The sequence below is a fragment of the Dermacentor silvarum genome, chromosome 3 (assembly GCF_013339745.2).
Source record: "Dermacentor silvarum isolate Dsil-2018 chromosome 3, BIME_Dsil_1.4, whole genome shotgun sequence".
NCBI classification, from domain to species: domain Eukaryota; kingdom Metazoa; phylum Arthropoda; class Arachnida; order Ixodida; family Ixodidae; genus Dermacentor; species Dermacentor silvarum.
The window spans coordinates 46,449,629-46,475,170 of NC_051156.1; the positions used below are offsets into that span (position 1 = coordinate 46,449,629).

The window sequence follows — 25,542 nt, forward strand, 5'->3', positions numbered from 1 at the left end:
AGCTGTTAAACATCGCTATAATACCGGCGATGCCCCTCCTATTCATCGCCGTCCGTATCGAGTGTCCCCGGCTGAGTGTCAAGTTATTCACGCTGAAGTTCGCAAAATGCTTGCCAAGAACATTATTGAACCGTCGTGTAGTCCATGGGCGTCACCTGTTGTACTGGTAAAAAAGAAGGATGGCTCATGGCGCTTTTGCGTGGATTATCGCCACCTGAACAGGGTTACCAAAGAGGACGTGTATCCCCTACCTCGGATTGATGACGCCCTTGACTGCCTCCACGGTGCTCGCTATTTCTCCTATATTGACCTTCGCTCCGGCTACTGGCAGATTGCCGTGGACGATCTAGACCGCGAGAAGACTGCTTTTGTAACACCCGACGGTCTTTATCAATTCAAAGTGATGCCTTTCGGTCTACGTAATGCTCCTGCCACTTTTGAACGCATGATGGACTCCCTTCTTCATGACTTCAAATGGTCCACGTGCCTGTGCTACTTAGACGACTTTATAGTATTCTCCCCAACGTTCGCTACACACTTGGAGCGCCTCTCAGCAGTCCTGGACGTTTTTCGTCGAGCCGGTCTACAACTCAACGCATCATAGTGCCAATTCGGCCGTCGCCAGATTACTGTCCTTGGACATCTCGTTGACGCGCACGGAGTGCAACCGGACCCAGGAAAGATCCATGCTTTTACGCACTTCCCTGTTCCGAAGTGTGTCAAAGATGTGCGGAGCTTCGTCGGCCTTTGTTCGTACTTCCACCGTTTCATGAAAAATTTCGCGGCAATAGCACGACCACTAACGGAGCTTTTGAAAAAAGACACCCCTTTCCAGTGGGGCGATAACGAGGCCTCTGCGTTCTCGCATCTAATCGACCTCCTCACAACGCCTCCCGTTCTGGCCCACTTCGATCCTTCTGCGCTTACCGAAGTTCGTACTGATGCCAGCGGCCACGGAATTGGCGCGGTACTGGCACAACGCCAGTGCGGCAGCGACCGTGTTATCGCTTACGCCAGCAGGCTCCTTTCACCCTCCGAGCGCAACTATTCCATCACTGAGCGTGAGTGTCTGGCCCTAGTTTGGGCGGTTGCGAAGTTCCGTCCATACTTATATGGCAGGCCCTTTTCCGTTGTCACAGACCACCACGCGCTTTGCTGGTTATGCTCACTGAAAGATCCTACAGGAAGACTTGGTCGCTGGGCCTTACGCCTCCAAGAATATTCGTATACTGTTACCTACAAATCCGGCCGACTACACAAGGATGCTGACTGCCTGTCTCGCTACCCGGTAGACGAGCCTGATGACGCCGACAGTAGTAACGCCAACGGTATTTTCTCTGTGTCTGACTTAGCTAACATCGCCGATGAGCAGTACCGGGACCTATCGCTGCGAGCACTCATCGAGCGTCTGCGCTCTACACCTACCGACGCCTCCGTTCGCCGATATGTCCTCCACGGCGGCATTCTGTGTACCGAAGGAACTTCGTCCCTGATGGATCTGATCTTCTTGTCGTGCCAAAACATCTACGACGGACTGTGCTCTTTGAGATGCATGACGCACCCACTGCAGGCCATCTTGGTGTAACGCGCACGTACGACCGCGTCCGGCGCCGCTTCTATTGGCCTGGTCTCGCTCGCTCCGTCCGACGCTATGTTGCTGCCTGTGATCCCTGCCAGCGTCGGAAAACACCTCAGGTGCTACCTGCCGGTCATCTCCAGCCGATCACCGTCGCTGTGGAAGCGTTCTTTCGGGTTGGATTAGACCTCCTCGGCCCCTTTCCCACGTCATCTTCGGGGAACAAATGGGTAGCCGTCGCAACTGATTACGCCACCCGATACGCTATCACGCGGGCTCTCCCTACCAGTTGCGCCACTGACGTCGCGGACTTTCTCTTGCGTGACATTATCTTGGTTCATGGCGCCCCGCGACAGCTGCTTACTGACCGTGGTCGCAACTTCCTGTCGAAAGTTATCACCGACATTGTGCGTTCCTGCTCCACTCAACACAAGCTGACTACCTCATACCATCCTCAAACGAATGGCCTGACGGAGCGGTTAAACCGTACCCTTACCGATATGCTGTCCAAGTACGTTTCCAAGGACCACCACGACTGGGACATTGCCCTTTCTTACGTCACATTTGCGTACAATTCTTCCCGGCACGACACCGCTGGATTTTCTCCATTTTATTTACTGTACGGTCGCGAACCGACCTTGCCCCTTGATGCGGCACTTCCTCCTGCTGCGATCTCAACAAGCGAGTATGCGCGCGACGCCATCGCTCTCACCGACCATGCACGCCAGCTTGCCCGTGCTCGACTGACGGCCTCGCAAACCACTCAGCAGCGTCAGTACAACGCCCGCCACCGTGACGTACAGTTTTCGCCTGGTGCGCTCGTGCTCCTGTGGTCGCCCTCTCGTCACGTCGGGCTTTCAGAGAAGCTCCTTTCGCGATACACTGGGCCCTACCGCGTGCTGCGCCAGGTGACGCCTGTGACGTATCAAATTGAACCTGTGAGTTCGACCTCGCCGTCTACTCTGGCATCTAGTGATGTCGTGCACATCAGTAGGCTCAAGGCCTACTACACTGCTTCAGAGTCCGCCCTTTAATCGCTCCGGGACGGCGCTTTTGCCGCCGGGGGTAGTGCTACGGAACAGTATTTGCCTTGACGAAGAGGCGAGCGTTGTGAAGACGACGACGAAGATTAGGGGCTACTGCGGGCTGTGGCTTCTTGGCCAAGTGCGGCGCAATTCTTTGTAAATATACTTGTATATAGCTTTTCGTCTGCGTCTTCCTACGTAACAATATTATGCGTCCAGCTACCTCCTGAATTTCTAATTTGCGTACAGTAAATTTCGATATTCTTTCCGAAGCTCAATGGCTTCTATGACTGACGTTAGCCTCAAATCGAAAGCACTGAGCATTTGTTATGTTTTAATTGATTCCCGTGGGAAATCTGGATTTCCTGGGAAATCAGATCTATAACATCAAACACTTGCCTTTGCTTCGAGTTGTCGGCAAATTCGACTTCGCCCTGCCATCTGCTAGCCGCCTGGTTAGCTCAGATGGTAGAGCGGCTGCCCGGGAAAGGCGGTGGTCCCGGGTTCGAGTCCTGGACCAGGACGAATTTTTCTTCAACTGCGAGGCTTTCTTTCGAGGAATCCGGTTGGGTTTCCATTGTAGCAAATTGCTACATTTGGGTGGATGTCTCAGTTTCCCTTTAATTACTTATCTCCACCTAGCGGATTTCCGATGAACTATAACATCAAACACTGGCCTTTGCTTCGAGTTGTCGACAAATTCGGCTTCGCCCTGCCATCTGATAGCTGCCTGGTTAGCTCAGATGGTATAGCGGCTGCCTCGGAAAGGCGGTGGTCCCGGGTTCGAGTCCCGGACCAGGACGTATTTTTCTTCAACTGCGAGGCTTTCTTTCGAGGAATCCGGTTGGGTTTCCATTGTAGCAAATTGCTACATTTGGGTGGATGTCTCAGTTTCCCATTAATCAGTTAAAACGAATTCTTCTCCTTGGTGGAATGCTGATTGTTCGCGTGACTACAGGCAAATGAAAGGCAGCTTTGAAGAAACTGTTACATAATGAATGCCCTCAAAACTAGTTGGATTACAAATTCTCGGCAGGTACTTGTAGACGGAGAGTGTTGAAGACCCCATATATATTTCTACCTGGTATCATCTAGATAAATCTAGATGAGTACGACATTCAGCACTTATAATTTCATTCTACATCAAATTGTAAACGTGCACTGTTTAGCTTCCTGCGCGCCAAGAAAATATGTCCGCTGCCAATAAAGGCGCAGTCACCAGTATTGTCTCCCGAAGAAATAAAGGATTCATTGAAGGTAATCGCTAGAGCGCTAGAACGTCGTTTTTGTTCCTAACTCCCATTAGCTCCATTAATATCACCAACTAAGGAAGATGTCATGAAAATTTCTGAGTCTGAATTATCAGATGTCTTACTAAGCTTTCCATCAGCGGCTGCGGACCCCTATGGAATCACTTTGTCCATCTTAAAAATTTTATATAAAGAATCACGAGATCATTTATTAAACATCATCAACTATTCCGTCATAAGGGCATAGCTTCCGTTGGAGTGGAAAACAGGCAAGGTCATACCCTTGCTTAAAAACCCGCGTGACGGTTACGTGGTAGACAGCATTAGGCTCATCAGGTTAACTTCAAATTTCGTAAAATTTATTGAAAGAGTCATGAATATTGGTGCGATAAAATTTCTTCGTGGGCGATCGATCCTGAGTCCAAAACAAATTGGTTTCAGATCACAGTGCTCAATATGGTAGGCTCAAATTAAACGTGAAAGCCGTATTCAATTGGCACGGGGCCAAAAGCAGTATGCGGCATTAGTTACTCTAAATATCTAAAATCGTATGGCAGTGTTGAGCATGTTATATTACTGAATCAGCTTCAGAACATTACCTTACCAAAATTCCCTAAGACATTGATTGCAGAATTCTTAAGAAACTGTGAATTTTATTGCTTCCAAAGCAGTATTTCTTCGGCTAGGTACGCGCAGTCAAGAGGCGTGCCACAAGGGGCAGTACTTTCTCCAGTCTTGTGTGATATTCCACTGAGTTCCATCCTAACTCATGATGACGTACATACTTATGTGTGCACTGATGAGATAGTGGTTTTCTCATCAGCAAATATAACAGACATACTTGTCTGTTATAGAAAGATGCCTTGATGCGATGCATCTCTGTCTCAAGGTTAACATATGTTCAGTGCTCGCGTTTACATTAAAGAACCCCATTATATTTCTCTCTCGTATCAGCTAGATATTGTCGCGACGTCGGAAACTCTAGGGACAAACGAAACGCACTTGTCGGCAGAGGCAGTAACAAGAACGGACGGTTTTTAATGCCGCGTGCTAGTCACTGCTTCTTCTTATTCTTCTTGCTCTCTGTTTTTTCGCAATATCATCTCACAAGTAGAGAGAGTGAAGTATTTTCGCGTGATATAGGACGGTTCTCTGTTTTGGAAAACGCACATTGATTATACTGCAGCGAATGGTGTTCGTGCGGTTGGTTTGCTACGTAGACTGAGCAATAATCGAACAGGAATGCGAAGAACACTGTTATCATCATGCCGCATGCACGTTCGACCAGTATTGGCATTTGGGAGTGTACTGTACTCTAGAGCTGATGCATATAAGCTTCGCCTCCTTGTTCTTCTGGAGAGGCAGACCATGCGGTAATGTTTAGGACTACCTAAATTTGTAGCAAGTGAAGTTTTACATCTAAAAGCTAGGATCCCTCCTCTTGTTACGAGGTTTCGACTGTTAGCTGCACAATAATTTTTAAGGTTGTGTGAATCCCCTATAAGGCGTTAAGAAAGTTTTTATCTCCTAGGAAGATTTGTTTTTTCGCTTCTACTGGCCACCATTTCACACACCACACAAAACAAATTATTCAAACTCTCCTACATAAGTTAAACGTGTCCAAATTCGTGAGGTGAGTCGCGTTTGTTGCAACACCAATTCCATTAAAGTTCTGTTCCATGATGTTTTCCCTATAAACACACAGGCACTATCTTACCGCATGCTAAGCTCTATCTCAAACGATAACTTTTTGCAGGTACCGACCAAGACAGTGTTTGCCACGGACGCTTCCTAAAATAAAGACTGAACTTAGAATAATTTCTCCTTTTCTCAAGTGGTCGCTCTCACTTCGCCTCCCAGATTCTGTACGTCTCTTTCTGCCAGAATGTTTAGCTGTAGTTCTAGCCCTCTGTAAACTAAATACATCAACACGTTCCACAGTGGTCATGACAGATTCTCTATCTCTGTGCTCCTCTCCCACGGTTGATTATGACGCATGCCATAGTGGGGGACTGCGGATAAAATTTGACCACATTTGGTCCTTTAACGTACACCTAAATCTAAATACGCGGGTTTTATTCATTAAATACCTATTGAAATGTGACCGCCAACAAAGCGCCATTGATGCCACTTGTAAACAGAGGCAAACATCTGGGCTGTTGCACCCCCCACTCATGCGTGTATAGCGCCAGATTGTTCGCCGAGCACAGATGTTGACTTTCTATTCAACTGTGAGCGGTATCTCATTAGGAGATCAAAACAATGAAACCGTTTCTGCAATTGGGCTGCTTCCATAGAATGACTTCGCTTAATGAAGAAAAAAGGAAAAAAAAAGGAAACTGAGCTGCTCCGTGCGCTTCAGAATTCTCACCAAAGTGATGCCACTGCTAAACGAGATTTATGTAGGCTAAATGCACGAGAAACCTTACAACTAAATGTTTTAGGGGCGTATTTTAGCATAGGGTTAAGGCGAACGTGAAGCATTAGGAACTGCACAGTTGGAACTGTACTGTAATTAGGCAAATGCCTTAGCAAACAGTCGTTTAGAAGTGTCGGAGAAACGACGAGACTAGGTTTTTCGGTTCTTAATGTGAAACTATTTAGAAGAGGTTAAAATATTCTAATCACCGGTCCTGATATTGTTAGCATGGTTGAAAAATTGACAAAGAACAGTTTTATAATTAATTCAGGAAAATAAATAAAACGTGTTGGTGTAAGTACAACATACAAGCACGATCATTTAGTTATTATGTAAAATTAGCTACATACAGAAAGCACAAATAGGCGTCTGGTCACGAATAGGCTACCATTCACAATGCAAGAAGTGTGTTAAAAGCATGACACTGATATGCACTGGGGTGCAGGAAACCCCAGGAAAAGAATGGGAATAAATGCAGAATGCATAATCAATTGCTTCTACATACAAGAAAGCGTAAAGCATAAGCATTTCATAACACATGGCAAAACAAATCTTAAACGAACTCAAGTCGACACGGCACGGCGATGATCGGCGCTCTCAATCGCACCCGACAACCCCCAAGTGGTCGTTTGCATGGGGGTCGAACTGTCGATGTGTGGGACCAAGGTTTGAGCTTCGTGAGATACTCTAGAAGGCCTTCAAAAATGCTTGGGACGGCGTCAGGCTTCAGCGTCGGATTTCCATGCTCCATGGACACGGTGCCGTAAGCAGCAGCCGGCGTAGTAGAACGCCCGCCTCCCTCGCCTCTCCCCCGTGCCTCGCGCGCCACAGAAGACAGCGCGCTTCCGCCCTTCCTGTCTCCCTTGCTCGCGCGAGATTGAGCTGCAATCGTCAGCTGACTCTCGCAAGCTTTCACTCGCACGTACAGCGTACGGCGCGCGTCAACGATGTTACCGTGACTGGAATTTATTCGAACCATCACCGCGACGGCAGAAATGCCCTTCGAGTGTCCGTATAATTGCTATCACAATAAAATAGGGCAGCACATGCACAGAACGCACCCTATTAATCAGCCTGTCTGGAACCGCGCAGGCGTTTTGTACACGAACTATTCCCTCCCTTTGTTAAAACCCCTGAAACTTCGTAAAGAGACACGATTTGAAGAATGCCGCCGCCTCCTCGTGCGCCCTCGCCGAGGCCGTCGCCGCGTCGCTATTGGCCTACTGGTGTTACGAGGGACCTCGTGCAGGTTTCGTTTGTTTCGGGCTCCACCACCATTCATGCTTCAGAAGCGTCGACCGACTCGCCATGAGCCTATGTTTGCGCCGTTGCCCTTCCGTGTGCGCTGTGTGTGTTCTTCGTGAACGCCCTGAACTAAGTTTTATTGCAAGTGCGATGTCTGTTCGCGGTGTTTTTATAGCGATAGCAATTATACAGACGGTTCAAGCGGATTTCTGCCGTCGGGGTCGCCGTCATCGTCGCCGTGAGGTTCCGGATAAAGTCGAAGGGCGATAAAATCGTCGCCGCGTGCCGTATGTGCGAGTGAAAGCGCGCGTGGGACGCCCGCTATCACGGAGAGCGAACTCACGGTGGAGAGCAAACGCGACTTCCGTCACGCGAAAGGCCGTGGGGGTATGAAAAGGGGGGGGGGGGCGACGCTGTGCTGCGGCACCAAATGCGTATCTTGCAATCTGGCGCAAGGGGAACTGGCGACTCAGTCTCGCACACGAGAAGGAGGAAAGCGGAAACGCAGCGCGGGAGGGAGGGGGCAGCTTCTACTGTGCCAACAACTGCGCTTGTACTTTGCCCGGCTGCGGCGGTCGCCTGCACCATATCTTGAAAGCGATCTCCACACGGCTGTGACCTTTATATGCGCTGTGCATTCGCCGCTAAGTTTCCGTTGGAGCGATAGACTGCACGAACATTCGCTCGCTGGGGTGGGTGCGCATACTGCCAGTGTTTTGACAGTCATTGTCTGCGGTCATCGAGTGTCATCTATTCGCGTTTGCTTGTGAGCGCTGATACCTCGCTTCTTAATTCAGATAGTAAGTGAATGTGTCCAAGTTTATGCAGCCGATAAAACTACTATCCCTACTCCGAACAGCTCTCTACTAATTTGCTATCGCAATTGATTCTTCGCCTTTCGGGCGAAACTGCGACATTTTTTTATTACAAAGAGCTGCTGCGCCTTCGGATGTCGAAATAGATTCAGGGAAGGCAAAAAGCTCTTCGCGATACCATCTGGTAAGCGCTATGGGTTAAAAAGAAAGACGTGGCTTCAACAAATTGGCAAGGAGAACTTCCGACAGACATCCCCTACACCACTATGCGAGGTAATTTGCAAGTCTCTCGGTTTACTATGCGTAGAGGCTTCCGTAATTTGCTACGGTACATATCGGTACAATGATACGGTACATTGCTACGGTCACAATGGTACATATAGCACCGTTCACTGAGCATGTTGTCATTTATTTGTATGTTTTAACACAATTCCTATGCTACGTGTATACGTCGTTGATATAGGCACTGCGTGGTCGTATTTTGTGCGCTTAATCATTATGTACGCGAACAGGCTTGAATTCGTGGGCACGCGAGGCTGCCGGAGAAAACTTGATTACGAAACTTTTAGATTCAGCACAGTCCTTTTGACAAATTTTGAGGCTTGATCGTGAAAAATAATCATAAGAAATCAACTCTCTGCCTTTTCTTGTTACTTACTAGACTTCTTTAGAGCGAATGGCCTTGTTTGCGTCTTTCGTTCGTGTTCGTCGTTGGCGGTCGCCCGGTGGACTTGCGATACAAAGGCGCCGATGAAAAGCGCTCGTGCTCTACCGAAACCGAGTTACGGGGAGCGTTTCTTGCCGAAATTCGCCGAACGACATCATCATAGGTCGTTGAGATGTAGTATGTGCGAATTCGCGTGAGCTTTAAAGTGTGTGAAGGTTTAGATGCGGCAGTGGAGGTGGAGCACTCGCAAAGAAATGGTGCGGTCGCCCGCTCGTTCGCTGGCTCGTTTAGTCATCACTTGTTTAGTCGTTCACTCGTAATAGTCATTTGCCTGTTCGTTTAGTCGTTCACTCTCTCGTTTTGTCGCTCTGTAGCTTGTTTAGTCGTTCACTTAGTCATTTCATCGTTCGTTTAGTAATTTTCTCCTTGGTTTGGTCGTTCGCTCGTTCGTTTAATCGTTCGCACGATCGCCTACCGATCGCTTGCTCATTCATTCAACTATTCGTACGGCCACCATGTCTCTGGGATGCACTTGGTGTAGAGCACACTCGTGGTAGGGCACTTAGGCTGGTGCGTTTATTCCCGTAATGAGACAACAAATGGTGCCTAAATATAACCGTTTGCGACAAATACACGCCTTCAAACGTGTCATTTCTTTAATAAGGACGACAGATTACTTGAAGGTTTCGGCTACTGCTTACACTTACAGTCATTGTGAATGTTTTCTGCATATATGTTTATCTGGCACATCTAGTCGCCGAGATACTGTCTTGCACTCACGGTTTCTCGAGTAGTAAGAAATTATTTTGTTTTCTATGTAGGCAGACTCGTGACACAATTACCGGCCGTGCCTATTTCTGTCGACTTTGAGGCAAGAGAGACATAGGAGCACTAGCGCCCGTCTCCGAGCCTTTGCGCATACTTAAAAAATTGGCGAGCACGCACTAAGGTTAGCACGTAGACTGAACTGTAGCTTGTTACACTCTATCGAACGTTTAGAGCAGCGATCGCTCGTGCCCTGTGCCAGCCTTTGTGCTTCATGACTGATACGCGTCGAGAATGCACCTGACAAAGACGGTGCGGATAGTTTAGGTTACTGGGGGCTTGCTGGAGGCTGGGATGCTAGCGTTCGGCCGTAAACATGGCATTTGCCACTATTCACAACAAGATCTTGTGACACGCGCTTGACAAATGTTGCGTACTTTATTGTAGCTTACGCGATACATGTGGAGTCGTCATGGGAGGGCGTTAGCGCTTGTTAAGGAACTTTTTCAAATAGTTATCAAAAGAGGGAAAAAATCTTCAGGTACAGAATTTGTATAAGACTCCGTTTAGACATTCTATGCTGTACACGAAGTTACTCCGAGCTAGAAAGCCAACGTGAGCGCTTAAAGCGCTCCGCCTTGCTATGCGTGCATTCACTCCGCGAAAGATCGTCTCCTAAGCTGAGGCATAGCAGGTGGCGCCACGGTCGAGGAGGGAGCGCGAAGGAGCCGACAAACGAGGAGCAGCGAAGGCGGAGGGGGAAGTGTCCCTGCTTTACTAAGTTTCAGGGGTTTTACCCTCTGTGGCGCAGTGGGAGCAGCGTTTGAAGCTATCCCATAGCGTGACGGCGGAGTTTCGTCAAAATTACAATATGGAAGGACTACGCACATACAGCCACAACGGTGGATTGGCCAAGAAGCGGACGGTTCATATCGTGCCACAAAGAAGCTCATCGAGATCATCGCCGCGTGTTTAAGATGATTACAATTTCCTGCTATGGTACATGACGACAACGGGGCGTCGGCCACGAAACGCGTCAGCGTGTTGATAATGATGATGATTACTTCCATTCAATCGCACAAACCCACAACAAGGGATTCGCTAGGATGCGGGCGGCACATATCGCGTCATGGACACTTTGCTTTTTGAGATGATCGCCGCGTCTTGACGATGGTCATCAGTCCCATACTATGGCACATAACCACAACACACCACCGGCCAAGAAGCAGCCGGTCCGTTTCAAATAAATAATAAATGCGAAAATACAAGCCAGTGTAATATTTGCGTAGCACTGGTATGCGAGAAAACATGTACATGCAGATTTACTTTACGCCAAAGACGCACTAATGAAATGAGGAAATATATAGCATTTCATTACCTTCCTCACAAACGCTTCACTTCATATAGATTCCAACATGCGCATTAATTGGATCTGCATAATTTGCACTTTTTCAAACTTCAAAATAAATTTTGGGATGTATGTTACATACCATTTGGGTGACATCGAGAAGTGTGTATAAAGGACCATGACGGATTATTGGGTAGTTGTTCTGTGCTGTCGTGTACGTGCCAAAAGCTAGAAGCACAGCAAGCGTGCTGCACTTCAGGAGGTCTGCAGCAATTCTCGATGCTCCATAGGCGTCGTCTTCCTGCGCCATAAAACAAAGTAAGTAGAGGTGAGGCCTGCTTTGTTAGGAATATATTATCCGCTGCAAGCATAGAGTTTCTAAATAAAAAACCTAGAGGGAAAAGTGGCGCTAGTGTCTACGGGGGTTCTCCTGAACGTCGCCTCAACCTACATGGGAATGATGGGAAGTACAGGCTTCGGATTGACTTCTGTCTTGAAACTGGTGGCGTTTGCATGCGGCGCAGTAAACGAAGCTGTATTAAACATTTTCGTGCAAAAATTAATTTTATTTATGTTGTGTTTTATATAATGCATAATACATTGAATAAAGTTTGTATGACTTTGAGATTGAAGCATGGTTCACCACCAGGGTATGCATCGTTCTGACTGATTTAGCGCCATTGAATAATTATTTATTTACTTTCACAACAGCAATAATAACCGTGCATGTGCTTATATAAAAATACTCATCAAATATTTGTGGGAATAAAAATTTTGTATTATGAGAAAGTGTTGCGCCTTTGAGAGAAATGTTACAAGTGTCGTCTGCTACTACGCCTGCTCGCTGCGAACGCGGGGAAAGTTAACTTTTCTCGCAGACGCACTTGCGTCTGCACAGACGCACTTGCGAACTCTCTCACTCTTTCGAAAGGCTGCATCGGCTGTCACGATTGATGAACGTCTTCGAGTACTTTTAAACACATCTGCTGCAGTGCTATCTTGGACGCTTGTGGCCTCTTACGAGCATGCTTCACTATATATTATGTTGACCTGCAAGTATGCGCAAGCGCGTTGACCACATTGACAAAATGTGGCGGGTCGAAGGCTTGAGATGTTCGCAATTTTAGACAGATCACTCCAACAGTTTGGGAAGATGTAAGAAGTAATCACAATTCTCTAGCCAAGATGAAGACGTACTTTCCTTGAGTATTCTTGTTTTATTTCTCAACAAAGAGTAAGTATTTCTCTTGCGTCCTCCAGCGCCATTTTCGACTATGGTCAGAAAACCACAGTGATAGCTTCTAATTGAGTTTAAATGTATGGTATTTCACATGTATTTGCACTGTTAAGAGTGCTGTAGGGACTAGCCTATGTTTTCAGATTCCATGCACTTGTGGCTTATATACTGTAATGTTTCATATACATGTATTTTTGGTGCAAATAAAGGTACCTGAAATAGGTCAGTTTCTCCTTTGCTTTGTTTGTGTTAGAGAAAGTTACGCACAGGCACTGGGGCATGCAAATGTGAATAGTAAATTTCAAAATTAAATGAACAATGATGCACTAGCCCAACAAAATATTGCTACGAGACAGACATTCAGCCTGGGGCAGACGACGAAGAAGGCGGTTCTCTCTGGTGCTGGTGGCTGTCCACCATCTTGGCTACTGTGTCTCTCCCATACTGTAAATACAGTGTCAATAGTCCCGCCTTGTGTCGTTTTACGTAACATCTTTTGGTGGAGGTGCTGGTTAGTTCCCCGTTTCCATCACGGAGCTCCGCAACGGCCGCCTCATCACGCTTGCGAACATGTCAGTCGGAGCAGGCACATCCTCTTCAACCCCTGCCCCTCCCGTGGCTCCGACCTACATCGTTCTGCCTCCTGCTCGTGATCCTGGCGTATTTTCCGGCCAGGATGGGGTTGACGTCCACAAATGGTTCAACCTTTACGAACAGATCAGCGCCGGCTGCAGGTGGGACCCGACCTTTATGCTCGCCAACGTTCTTTTTTACCTCGATGGCCCATCGCGGGTGTGGTTCGAGACGCATGAGGCGGGCGTTACCAGCTGGGACTCTTTTAAAGAGAAGATCCGCGACCTTTTCGGTGACAGCACTGGTCCGCAGCTTGCTGCGCGGAATGAACTTGCGACTCGTGCACAGACATCCTCCGAGTCATACGTCTCGTACATTCAGGACGTTATCGCTCTTTGCCGCCAGGTTGACGAGCACATGCCTGAGTTCCGAGAGGGTTTCTCATGTGCTCAAAGGTATCGCCGATGATGCTTTTAACCTGCTCGTCTCTATCAACGTTAATACCACCGACACAATCATCAAAGAGTGCCGGCGGTTTGAACACGCGAAGAGCCGCCGTATTACCCAGAGATTCACCCGGCTGCCCAATACGGCTGCAACTTCATCGTGTGATGCCGTCCGCCAGCCGACCACCTGTGACCACGTTACTCGCATTGTTCGTCGCGAGATTGAAGCTGCCTGTCCTGCACCTATTCAACCACCAGTGTTTACACCCCACACCAGTGACCCATCGCAGCCATCGGTGCCCCTCATTCAAGCTGTCGTCAGGCAGGAGTTTGCCAATCTTGGCCTTCCATGAGCGTGCCCACTGACTCGTCCTGACGCTCGGCCTTATTCCTTTGGACCCGCTCGACGCTCCTATACCTCTCCCGTTTCCTTCGGCAATCCTGCGGAATGGAGAACGCCCGACGATCAGCCCATCTGCTTCTCCTGTCATCAGGCCGGGCACATTGCTCCTTATTGCCGTCGCCGTTGGACCTACGCATCTCGCCAGACCTCCATGTACCCTACTCCTTTCAGACGTCCAGCCGCTGGTTCCTCTACTTACAACTCGTCGTCCTCCCACGAGCCTCTTCCCTCTGACGCCACTGCTCCTGTTCGCCGCTTCTCCCGCTCCTCGTCGCCACAACGCCGCCAATCCCGCTCTCCGCAGCCTCGCCGCTTTTCCTCGCCGTCCTTCTCTGCACGATCGCCGCAGGGAAACTAGATAATGCAGCTTATGGAGGTGAAGTTGCAATGCCATCGTCCCCTGAAAAACCTCTACTGACGCTACCCACTCACCATAGCCTCCTAGAAGTCAAAGTCGACAATGTTCCTGTGACCGCCCTCATCGACACTGGCGCACACTTGTCTATTATGAGCGACCCTTTACCCCGCCGCCTGCAGAAGATTATGACGCCGTCTACGACACAGACAATACCTGTTACCGATGGTGGTGCTGTTCAAGTGATCGGAATGTGCACCGTCCGTGTCAGCATTGCCGGTCGTCACACTGTTGTCCTTCTTGCCGTCCTTGCTCACTGCCCCCACGACCTTATCCTTGGCCTTTACTTTCTTTCAGCACACTCGGCCTTAATTGATTGTTCTTCGGAAACGCTCTGCCTCGATCTTCCTCTTGTATCAGATTCCTGCGAAACGCCCGTCAGCCGCTTAATCCCCACCGATTTTGTTCGCCTACCGCCGCGAGCCGTCACGTACGTGTGTTTGTCATAGACCCCTTCCGTTCCTGACGGCGACTGTATCGTCTCTCCGATTACAGACGTCCGCCTGACGCGCAATGCTACTGTGCCACATACCATCGCCACATTAGCTGATACCTGTGTGTTCCTCCCGCTACTAAACTTTGGTCTAACCCCCCAAGTGTTGCCCCACAAGATGTCGCTTTCCCACCTCACCGCTATAACAGACCATGACGTCGAGGTTGTCACCATAACTGCACCTGAGGAAGCTGCAGTTTCCCCGTCACCAAGCTCCGACGACAGCATTTTTCGCAACATGATTGGATCAGACCTTTCGCCTGACCAGGCCGACGCTCTTTGCAGGGTTTTGGCCTCATACAGCGACATTTTCGACATTCGTGATTTACCCCTGGGCTAGACTAAGATTGTCGCCCACCGAATCACCACTGGCGACTCTTTGCCCATTCGCCGTCGACCTTACCGTGTGTCCGCATCAGAGCGCCAAGTGATTCAAAAAGAAGTGGCTAAAATTCTTGCGAAGGACATCATCAAACCATCATCTAGTCCTTGGGCCTCTCCCGTCGTATTAGTAAAGAAGAAAGACGGTTCCTGGCGTTTCTGCATTGATTATCGGCACCCCAACAAAATCGCCAAGAAGGACGTGTACCCTCTTCCATGTATTGACGACGCCATCGACTGCCTCCATGGTGCCACCTTATTTTCATCCCTGGACCTTCGATCTGGCTACTGGCAAATGGCTGTAGACGACCTGGATCGCGAGAAGACCGCCTTCGTGACCCCTGACGGCCTTTACCAATTCAAGGTCATGCCTTTCGGTCTCTGCAACACACCAGCCACGTTTGAGAGAATGGTGGACAGCCACCAGCACCAGACAGAACCGTCTTCTTCGTCGTCTGCCCCAGGCTGAATGTCTTTCTCGTAGCAATATCAATCATATTTCAATGGCGGGTTACGGAATCTCAATGATATCGCAACTGTGACCTAATGTATATTTAATCCTGTGTCAATAATGACTCAACAAATAGTCAACACAACTATCACAGCACCCTTACAATGCTGCATCAATGATAAACCAACAGTAATTCAACGAAAATTGCCCAATGGTATGCCTAAGCACAATCTTTTTTCAATGGTAGCATAACAACCACCCAATATTTACTTGCCATATGGTGTCCAATAAAATTTCAGTGGCCAATATTGAAGAGTTTTCAATACGATAGTCAACATTGAGCAATGGTATTTCAATGCTTTCTCAACGAAATTTTTGTAAAGGTAGTCACAGCTTCGCTGGCTTCAATCTGCACAGTAGTAGAAAGGCTCTGAATATTTTACGTAGTATATATTTATTGTCCTACATAAACTAAAGCACATCGTTTGTGAGACGCGCTATTCCTTCATCATTTGGTATGTCCCGTCTGTGTGGTAAAACTATATGGCAGGAGTTTCAATTCGCCTAGTAAGAAGTGTACACCTAACATCCAGCTAATTCGTGCTTTTTAGAGCAACGCATGGGCTTGACTGAAATTTAGTAATAGCTCTAGCAACAGCTGAACATCGCAGCGTCTTTTTTCCCACTCCCAACTCCGGCAATTGGGCGAGCTCTTGGAATGGGCCTGTCATATTTTTTTCCAGCTGCAGATACAAAGCTGGCACAATTTGAAGTCGCATTTTACACAATCGCCTCTCAAATTCGTAATGTCAACGCAGCTCGGCTGGCCAAAGGGTTTTATTCGTTCACATGCACAACCCATAGTAATAGAAACGCAGCTCATTAGAATCGGGAGCATAAAACAGGAGGCGAGAAGTCGAACTTCAGACAGACCATTGCAGAAAGCTAGGCGCAGCAAGTCGCTAGAACATAGACGCGCCAAACGTGTTGCGAGGTAGACGAGAGATGAAATAAAAGGGAAAGGTGGGCAGGTCAGTCACGACAAAAAAAAAAACTTAGTGCCCGTTCACTATGTGAAGAAGCGCAGTCAGCGAAGCTGTTACGTGTTTTTCTAAATGATTATATATATGTATGACTCTATAGTACATCTAAATAAAGCAGCAAGTAAAGACACCGTAATCAACCTGATTGGCGACGTTTAGCTGCGGCACCGAATGCGTATTTATATAAAAATGTTGCGAGGCGAGAAGGTGGTAAAGACTTCTGACACTGCTCGACGAGTGTCCCGTTTGATCTTGTCGAAAACCTCCGAGCCGCCGCCAGAGACACCGGCAAAAGTCACCAACGCCGCGCGCGTTCGGTGCGAACGCGGGCAAAACGCCCACGGCGTCGACAACAGTTCTGCGCGTTGCTGGTGCTGCTACATGTCCAAGTTTATACAGCTTATAAAACTACTATCCTTACTCCGTATAGCTCTCTACTAATTTTCTATCGCAATCGATGCTTCGCCTTTCGGGTGAAACTGCGACATTTATCTACTCGCCCTGTCGGCGTACGCCCTTTTGCCGGGACGTAGCCATATACAGATTCGCTGTAAAATCTGGTTTGCTGTCCTACATTGAGGTTTGGAAGAGTGGCTCTAGAAAGTTAAAAATAAACAGTAGCCCCTCCCCTGTCGAAGAAATGGGGGTACGTGAAACTTGTGTGTTTTTTCGGTGTTCCTTAAACGTTGTGCTTAAACCACGACCGGTCACACGCACTCCAGCTGGCTCCCAATTTCCGGTTGAGAAACTCACGTTTAAACCTAGCCGTCGCACCGGCAAAGGTGGCGCTAGCGTTGCTGAGGCGTGTACCACCGTTGTCGGGTTCCTGGAGGGCAAGACAACGCTCACGTTTGGCCTCAACATCGCGCTCCCGCAACTCAGGGTCGGCGGCTCTTCGATGATGTTTGGCCTCAACATCGCGCTCCCTCATCTCGGGGCGGGTCTCCGCGCTCACGTTTTGCCTGGGCTTCGGAAGCCCTCACGCTAGAATAAGCACGTCGATGACGAGCCCTTTCCCGAGCGCGTTCATTATGAATTGATTTCCATAAAAATGCTTCAAAATTAAATCTGTCTGTTACGTAAGACAGTGAATGGCTCATACCCCCGTATACACGGCCTCCCCATAACGACGACAGAAGAGACGTGAAATTCTACGCTGGAATGATTAGCGGCAACGCAGCGAGCTGTGGAAGGAGACGACGACGAACGCGGGAGCAGTGGCACGAGCACGAACCGAGGGGCGCCAACGAGCCAGCTGCGGAAGAAGACGACGTCGCTCGAGCCAATGCTGCTGGTGATAATTTTTTGCATGCATGGACGCCACCGAAATCTGTGAGGTATAACAAGCTTCTCTTGAAAAAGAAAATAGACAAAGAAACGGAGCACAATCACATGACCACAGTAGTTCACAGCAAAAAATAAGGAACAGCTAACATTTCTCAGTGCTTACTGTGGCATCTGCAGAATTGTTCATCGTAAGAAATGCAAGAATGCACTCGTAGCCGTCTTTCGGTGGGTGCAGCGCTCACAAAGACCGGGCGAAGCGAAGAAATGCACTGGACATGCCCTGACTCACCAATATCTTCTTTTCATTATATAAAAGTCGGGTATATATAAAACATTATCAGAAGAATAATTTATAATTTACACGTGCTAGTGCGGTACCTCAACTCAGCCTGCTACACAGTACGAAGCAGCAGCGGTAGACTGTCGGGCTGAAGTAATACCCGTGCCACACCGGCAAAGTAAAGTGAACTTTGAGCGAGTGAACTTCGCGGCTAATGTCATTCGCAGATCGCCACACGGGAACGCTTAGTGACACTCACGGCTAAGCGCACTCGCCGGCGAGTGTGTTCGGCGAACACACTTCGCGGCGGCGAAGTGTGCAGCCTCATTACCAATGAGGAAAAACATAAGTATTAAATTGCTAACGTTACAAGATAATAAAGTTGTCACGCCGCAAAAATAAAAAAACAAGAACAGCAAAAAACTGCTCTCGCTCTCGGGATGTTCACGACCACGCAGGGTAATGACTGCGCAGTTTGCCGGATCGAGTCGTTTTGACTGTGGCTGGTCAAGTTGCCGTCCTTGCCGGCGCTTGTAAAGGTGGATTGTAAATATTGTTGCTAACAATAATCAACTGTTTTCGTGCAGAGATTTTTATATTAACAAATATATGCTTTCCCGTCTCACTCCCGATGGCCATGGCCATCAATTTGAAAGAACACTTTTCTTCCTCGTGTAGCAGCGCGCCGCCAAAGTGACACTCAGCGCGCTGAAGTGCATCGCTCAAAGTGCACTTTACGTTGCCCGTGTGGCACGGGTATAATTCATGTTTTCTAACCTTTCAGACAAGTTACGTTGACCCGAACCACCGCGCCTGCGCGCCCTGCTGCCTGGAGCGCAAGTACTACGTCAACGCCTTTCAGACACGTGACGTCGACCCTAACCAACGCGCCTGCGCACCCTGCTGGCTGGAACGCCGCTACCTACGTCAGCTCCCCAAGCTTATAAGAAGACCGCACGGGTCCAGGCTCTCGCTACACAGCAAGAAGCAGCAGCGGTGGACTGTCGGGCTCAAGTAATTCCTGTTTTCTTACCCGCCGCGGTAGCTCAGTCAGCTAAGGCGTTGCGCTGCTGAGCACGAGATCGCGGGATCGAATCCCGGCCGCGGCGGCCGCATTTCGATGGAGGTGAAATGCAAAAACGCCCGTGTGCTTGCGTTGTAGTGCACGTTAAAGAACCCCAGGTGGTCAAAATTAATCCGTAGCCCTCCACTACGGCGTGCCTCATAATCAGAACTGGTTTTGGCACGTAAAACCCGTTTTTAGAAAACCAACCTTTCAGGTTGGTTTTTTAAATTTCAGTGCTGTAGTCGTTCTTCTCCTACTTCTGAGCAAAGTTAATGAGCTGGTAGTGAACGCCATCCGCGCGCCGTTATAAATGGCGCGCGTTTAAATGGCTAGTTTATAGCGCCACTCTTGAACACCACGTCAAGCACCCGAAATGCAAGTCCGTTGGCGCACGCGCCTCCCCGTGTCTAGTGAGAGAATAAAAAAAGTTCAGTCTTTGGAACTCATCGCTCACGGTCTCATTGCTCTTTGCCCGCGCTAGCAATCAACAGTGGTGACCCGGACGTGATCCGAACACGAAACCAACTGGCTCTCACCACAACATGGGTGATGTGCCTTGACGGGTGGCACATCAGCCATGTTGCGGTGAGAGCCAGTCACGCGGTCTGTGGGCGAGAACCGCGCAACATGCAACTAGGTGTAGAGGTGCAAAGCACGTCTCATGTTGAGGTGGTCAGTGGTAAACACTGACTGGCGGTTTGTGGCGGGCGGGCAATGGCGGAGTCAGAGCGCGCGGCAAAGTTTGAGTGTAAACTCTCGCGCACAGGGTCGACGGGATTTAAATGGCGCGGGCCTCTTTCCCAGAGCGATTCACTTCCAAGGATAGCAGAGTGTCAGGCCGTGGGTCACGCCTGTGCACATTTTGGATAACCAGTGGGTAACCGGCGGCAGCGGGATTCGAACCCACGTTCAAGTTCATGTCGGTTAAGGAAACTGTCGTCAGCATCGAAAAATCCGTTCAAGAGCTGTCATCCAGTCACGACACGCTTTTGACATGGGTGACTTCGCAGGGAAAAACGATTAGTGAACTTACGGCAAGAGTAGGAAAAGTTGAAAGCGGCTCATCGGCTGAAGAAGTAAGGGCGCTGAAAAGGGAGCTGAACGACCTAGATCAATACAGTCGCCACCAGAATCTGGAAATTCACGGGATTAAACCAACTGAGGGCGAGAACCTAGTACCCGAGCTGAATAATATTGCGCACAGGCTCATAGCGGAGGTAATTGAGAGGGGCCTAGACACCGTGCACAGGCTTCCATCAAAGCCTGAGAAGGTTCCTGTCATTATTGCGCGCTTTGCCTTGCGAGCAACCAAAGAAAACTGGCTTGAACAGAGGCCACTACTAAAGACGAAACTTCTCGGTATCTGTTTCTTCGACAACTTGACGCCGCACAACAAGAAACTGCTCTGGTTGGCCAAGACAAAGGCAACGGAGCAGTCTTATAAGTTTGTTTGCGAGAACAGCAGGATCCTTGTCAGAAAGAAGGAAGGCGAACAAGCCATTGTGGTTATTGTGGTTATATTTGATTCTGTTTCTTGCCAAGTTTAAATATTATCAGGGAGACCATCGAAAATTAGATTGTCGCGGCGTGACCAATCTTCCAATTCGTTTAAACGAGATTCAAAAAGGTTATTCCGAGCGCTAACTTCTTCAATTGGTTTTGTCAGGCTAGAAACTTTCAAGCTGACATTATCAACGTTTTGCGACTTTTCCTGTAGTGCGTCTAGCCTTTTCATAATATCAAAAACTTTTGATTCAAGTTATTTTTGTCCACTTTTTATAACCTTAACATCACTAGTAATCTCCGTCTGGAACTTTGGCGTTTGTCAAATGCCCAAAGTGAGGAGCTGTGACCCAAAGCCATACATTATTTGCTCTTTTTCATCAAGCAAAGCTTGTTTGCTTGTATTTAGCAAAGCCGTACTGCAATCAGTTAATAACGAATGCTTTAGAATAATATTTTAGAGATGGACACGGATTACTCGCCCTTTTGAGAAGAACGGGGGTGCCGAGATATGTTAGTAATTACTTAAAATATTTTGTCGCCTCTTTTTTGCAGATAGCTGCGGCTCCAACAAGCTGCGTTACAGCAGAAAACTGCTCAATACGCAGTGAAGTATTGTTAATGCGTGCGAAACATCGCGCAAGAAATAATAACACGTATTTTACAAAGTCTGCCGTGTACGTAATTCGAATTGGGCAACCTGCCTTACCATGTCATACAGAAAGAATGTTGCGTGCATCAGAAATAAGAGAAAGCGTTAATTTGCTTATATAAGCAGCGCAAATGTTTCTGTAATATCACAACCTTAGTAAACTTATACTGATAATATTATAATAATAATAATTGCACCAAAAAAACACAGAACACTAACAGGGTAGTCTAAGCGTCAGGTGGCTTGTAGTACCGTGCCTATGAGCATGATACATACGTTGAATGAAAATAGACATCAGTGACACACAGACAAAACGAAAACAAAAATGTCAAGAGAATAAAATAACGATAAGATAACATTTGGTTATTCGACTTGAAACAAAAGTTGAAGCAGTAATTATTACGATGCCAAAGTGTTCTGGAAGCTACTTTCACCACAGTTCTTTCAATAATTCTTTCAGCGTGCTTTGTGAAGTCGCGGTAAAATTTTCATCCGGTAACTTGTTAAACATGTCCGGCACATACAGGTTGTGCACAACGTCTGGCCGCACCATACCTTGTGGATGAACGAGGTACCACATAACGGACGGGTTTACGCAGTTCCCTTGTGGCGGCATTTTTTTTTTAATGCGAAAGTACAATAATGTTTGACAACTGTTTCAATGAGCAACGATTCAGAATTCAGTAGACCACGTTGACGGAAGATATTTGCAGCTGTTACTGTTGGGGAATCGTAGGCAACATTTTAAAGAATATTTTTCATAATCCTGTCTACCCTACATCTCCAACGATCCGAATAGAATTCGAAGACTAGTGCCATACACTGTAAACCCTATGCATGTACAATCATTTTTTACCCAGAGAGACGCACCAATTTTCATAATACACAGCAGCCAAGGGACTGACTTCAATTTTGAACACATGAGTGACAAGTGATGTTGGCAAGATAAGTTACTATAAAAATATTCCAAGATATTTAACGCAACCTACTAATAGAATAGGAGTACATTTACGAGGAACACAGTTCGACTTATGTAAGTAGAGAGGCAATTTAATTACAGTAGTTTTGAGTGGGGAGCCAAAAAACGCACAAGTTGTGTTTTTGGGCATTGACTATCATTCCATTGTTAGTGAACCAAAGAATTGCATTGTACACGTAACGTAGCGGACGTTTTGTAAAAAAGATGTTTTGCCAGTAACATAGTGTTATCAGCATACTGGAACACAGAACATTTGGAAATTGCCAAAGACGAGCCATTAACGAAGATGTCAAACAACAATGTCGATAAAATTGGCCCCTGCGGAACAGCAGCATTCAACGACAGCTTAGAACTGAAAAGGCCCTTATCATCAATAGCGACCACTTGAAATCGGTTACTCAAGTAATTTTTTTGAGAATGTTGTAAAAAGGCCCACGAAATCCCCCCAAAATACAGTTTACTTAGCAATATCTTGTGGTTCAGGCTGTCAAACGCTTTCGCTACATCTAAGAGAGCACACGTGAAAAGATTCTGATCGAATATCGCGAACAGTTGGTCTGTAAATTATTCAAGGAGTGCAAGAGTACCATGCCCAGAAATAAGTATTATATTTCGTGTATATATCCTAAAATTCTTACTCTAAATTAAAACATGATTTATAAGACTGCACATCTCCCCCCTAACTAACAACCCTAAAGTGCTAGGTTTTTTAGTAGTCCCGTAGTGGTGTGAGAGGAAATAGTTGAGTGAGAAGCAGGCAAAGTAAAATAAAGTGGTTGTGATAATTAAGGCTACGTCCTCCATTGTGATGCATCTAACAATTTAACTTTCACTTGAGAATTTGCGAGAACTATTACATTCTATTGTTAGATACATCACAATGAATGACGTAGCCTTAAATATCACAACCACGTTTGTTTGTGCATTAGGTCTTATCCACCTGAGTCTTCGTCAATTCCCCCAGTCGATTTAAGCCATAATGTGTAAGAATAACAAGAACATTGTGGGAGAACGGTGTTGTCGTAGCAGGTGAGCTTACAGAAGAAGTAATTGCTGAAGTCAGCTGTCCTTTTTTTTTTGAACGTCAACTTCCACTCCAATTTGATATAGATTTCATCAAAGCATAATCAAATTGTTTTTACTCACCGAGTACGCATATCTTCCCATTGCAGCAGCGTGAGGGAGGAGTAAATAACACAGCGTTTCGCTACGAGAACAGGCACCATAAAGGAGAGAAAAAAGAGGGGAAGGACAGGCACCATATTCCAAATGGAGGACATACGAACGTTTGAAGTTTAACATGTGTTGCGTTTCCGTTGCCACATGCTTCTTTTTTTTCCGCTTCGCAACACAAACAGCCCATACTGTCAAGGACCGCATGTGCATGCACACTTGTTCACTATTTCATGAACTATTCGTTTCCCATTTCTGGCATGGGCTTTTATACTACTGCGGTCACTGTTGAACCACACCATCGCAAACATCCCTTAAAGAAGCAAAAAAGTGACTATAATGGAAAAGTATTCAGTGCGGGAAATACGCGTCAGCGTGGTTAGTGTCCCCAGGCTGTGACATTTCGAACATTCTTTAAGCTTTACACTCTTATGTGGTTTAGTTACAAGTTGAAAGCAGAACATTTTGTACAGTGCACCATAGCACATTTTTATATTACAATGTTATATACCGCACTCACATATAATAAAAAGTAAGCAAGTGATACACGTTTGTAAAACGTGAAAGCAGAAGCCTGCCAGCTGTGGAAGAAGACGACGACGAACGCGCGAGCAGTGGCACGAGCGCGAGGGGCAGTATGGGAACGCTAGCATGATCAGCGGCATCGGAGCCAGTTGTGGAAGAAGACGAGCAGTGGCACAAGCGCGTCTATGTGACCACGTGACGTGTGCAATCAGTCACGCACTAGGCACACCTTCAGTAAGCCACAACTGTGGAGCAGCTGTGGCTTCAGAGAAGCGTGCTCGTTCCGCACTACGGAGGCCCGGTTTCGATTCCCATCCAGACCCAAATGTACCAAATCTTCTTTTGAAAGCCACTAATTTACTTTGTTCACAGGATCCTCTCTGAGAAATGTGACGTCAATCATAGCATTATATGCGTGATTTTGCTCTTTGCTGCGTCAGCCATTTTTGGTCACGGCACAGTTTCGCCATGGTCACTACACGTGACGGAGAGGTCACCGCCAAGGCACCGCCAACATAGACACCTAAGGCTTTCGTCTTAATAACCAAGTGAAAAAGGGCAGCTGTCGCCAGCAAACAGCGACAGCTCCTCTGTTTACTTTTACCTCAAAACATTCCGCAGTTTCGCCCGAAACGCGAAGCATCGTTTATCATTAAAAATTATCACAAAACTATACCAAGTAAGGCTAGTAGCTTTATAGGCCATGTAAACTGGTAAACATTCGCTCATTAATTAAATTAACAAGCATGGTGTCACGCGCGCTCATGCAAACATGTCCCCATCCCACTCGATGACGGCGGACACGCGCTGTCAGAACGATGGCATTAGAAAGAGCTGCAGATGCAGCGAGCGAATTGCCCTTCGTGCTGCGTCTCCCGTCAATGCGAACTAAGCGACTACAACACAGCGCACACGCATCCATCAGCCCTCGGTGCGCCTAGATCCTGTACTGATAGCTCTCAAGATCGCTTTGAAATGAGAGCTCGCGCGACCGCACCGAGCCGCGCCTTACGCAGCCGCCTCCGGACCAGAACGTAAGTATGCTTTATGTGTGATATGAATGTCAGTTTGCAATCCGCCCGGGTGGCTCAGTCACCTAAGGCGTTGCGCTGCTGAGCACGAGGTCGCGGGATCGAATCCCGGCCCCGGCGGCCGCATTTCGATGGAGGCGAAATGCAAGAACGCCCGTGTACGTGCTTGCATTGTAGTGCACGTTACAGAACCCCAGGTGGTCAAAATTAATCCGGAGCCCTCCACTACGGCGTGCCTCATAATCAGAACTGGTTTTGGCACGTTAAACCCCAGAAAGAAGAAGAAGAAGAATGACAGTTTGCGCCTAAAATTATGCCTACAAATTTGTGTTCTCTGTTCACATTTATGTGGGGCCCATTTAGCTCAATGTCGAGATCTGGGATCAAGCCTCTCTTTCTTAATGAAAGGATGTATGAGCTTTTGCTGGGATTTAGCCTAAAGCCATTTGCCCATTTAGGCACCTTGCTGGACTTGTCTTTCGCATATCGCGAGG

The 25,542-nt window shown here is 47.5% G+C and overlaps 1 protein-coding gene across 1 annotated transcript in view; it reads right to left on the reverse strand.

Annotated features, from left to right (window-relative positions):
- The window catches only part of LOC119444327 (ATP-binding cassette sub-family C member 3-like), a 321,860-nt gene extending 298,320 nt beyond the window's left edge, over positions 1–23,540 (reverse strand). The window contains exons 1-2 of the mRNA XM_049663273.1: positions 23,466–23,540; positions 11,253–11,411 (exon numbers count right to left, since the gene is read on the reverse strand). The gene's annotated coding sequence lies outside the window, so the exon portion shown is untranslated. The remainder of the gene's footprint in view (positions 1–11,252; positions 11,412–23,465) is intronic.
- Positions 23,541–25,542: the final 2,002 nt, after the last annotated feature.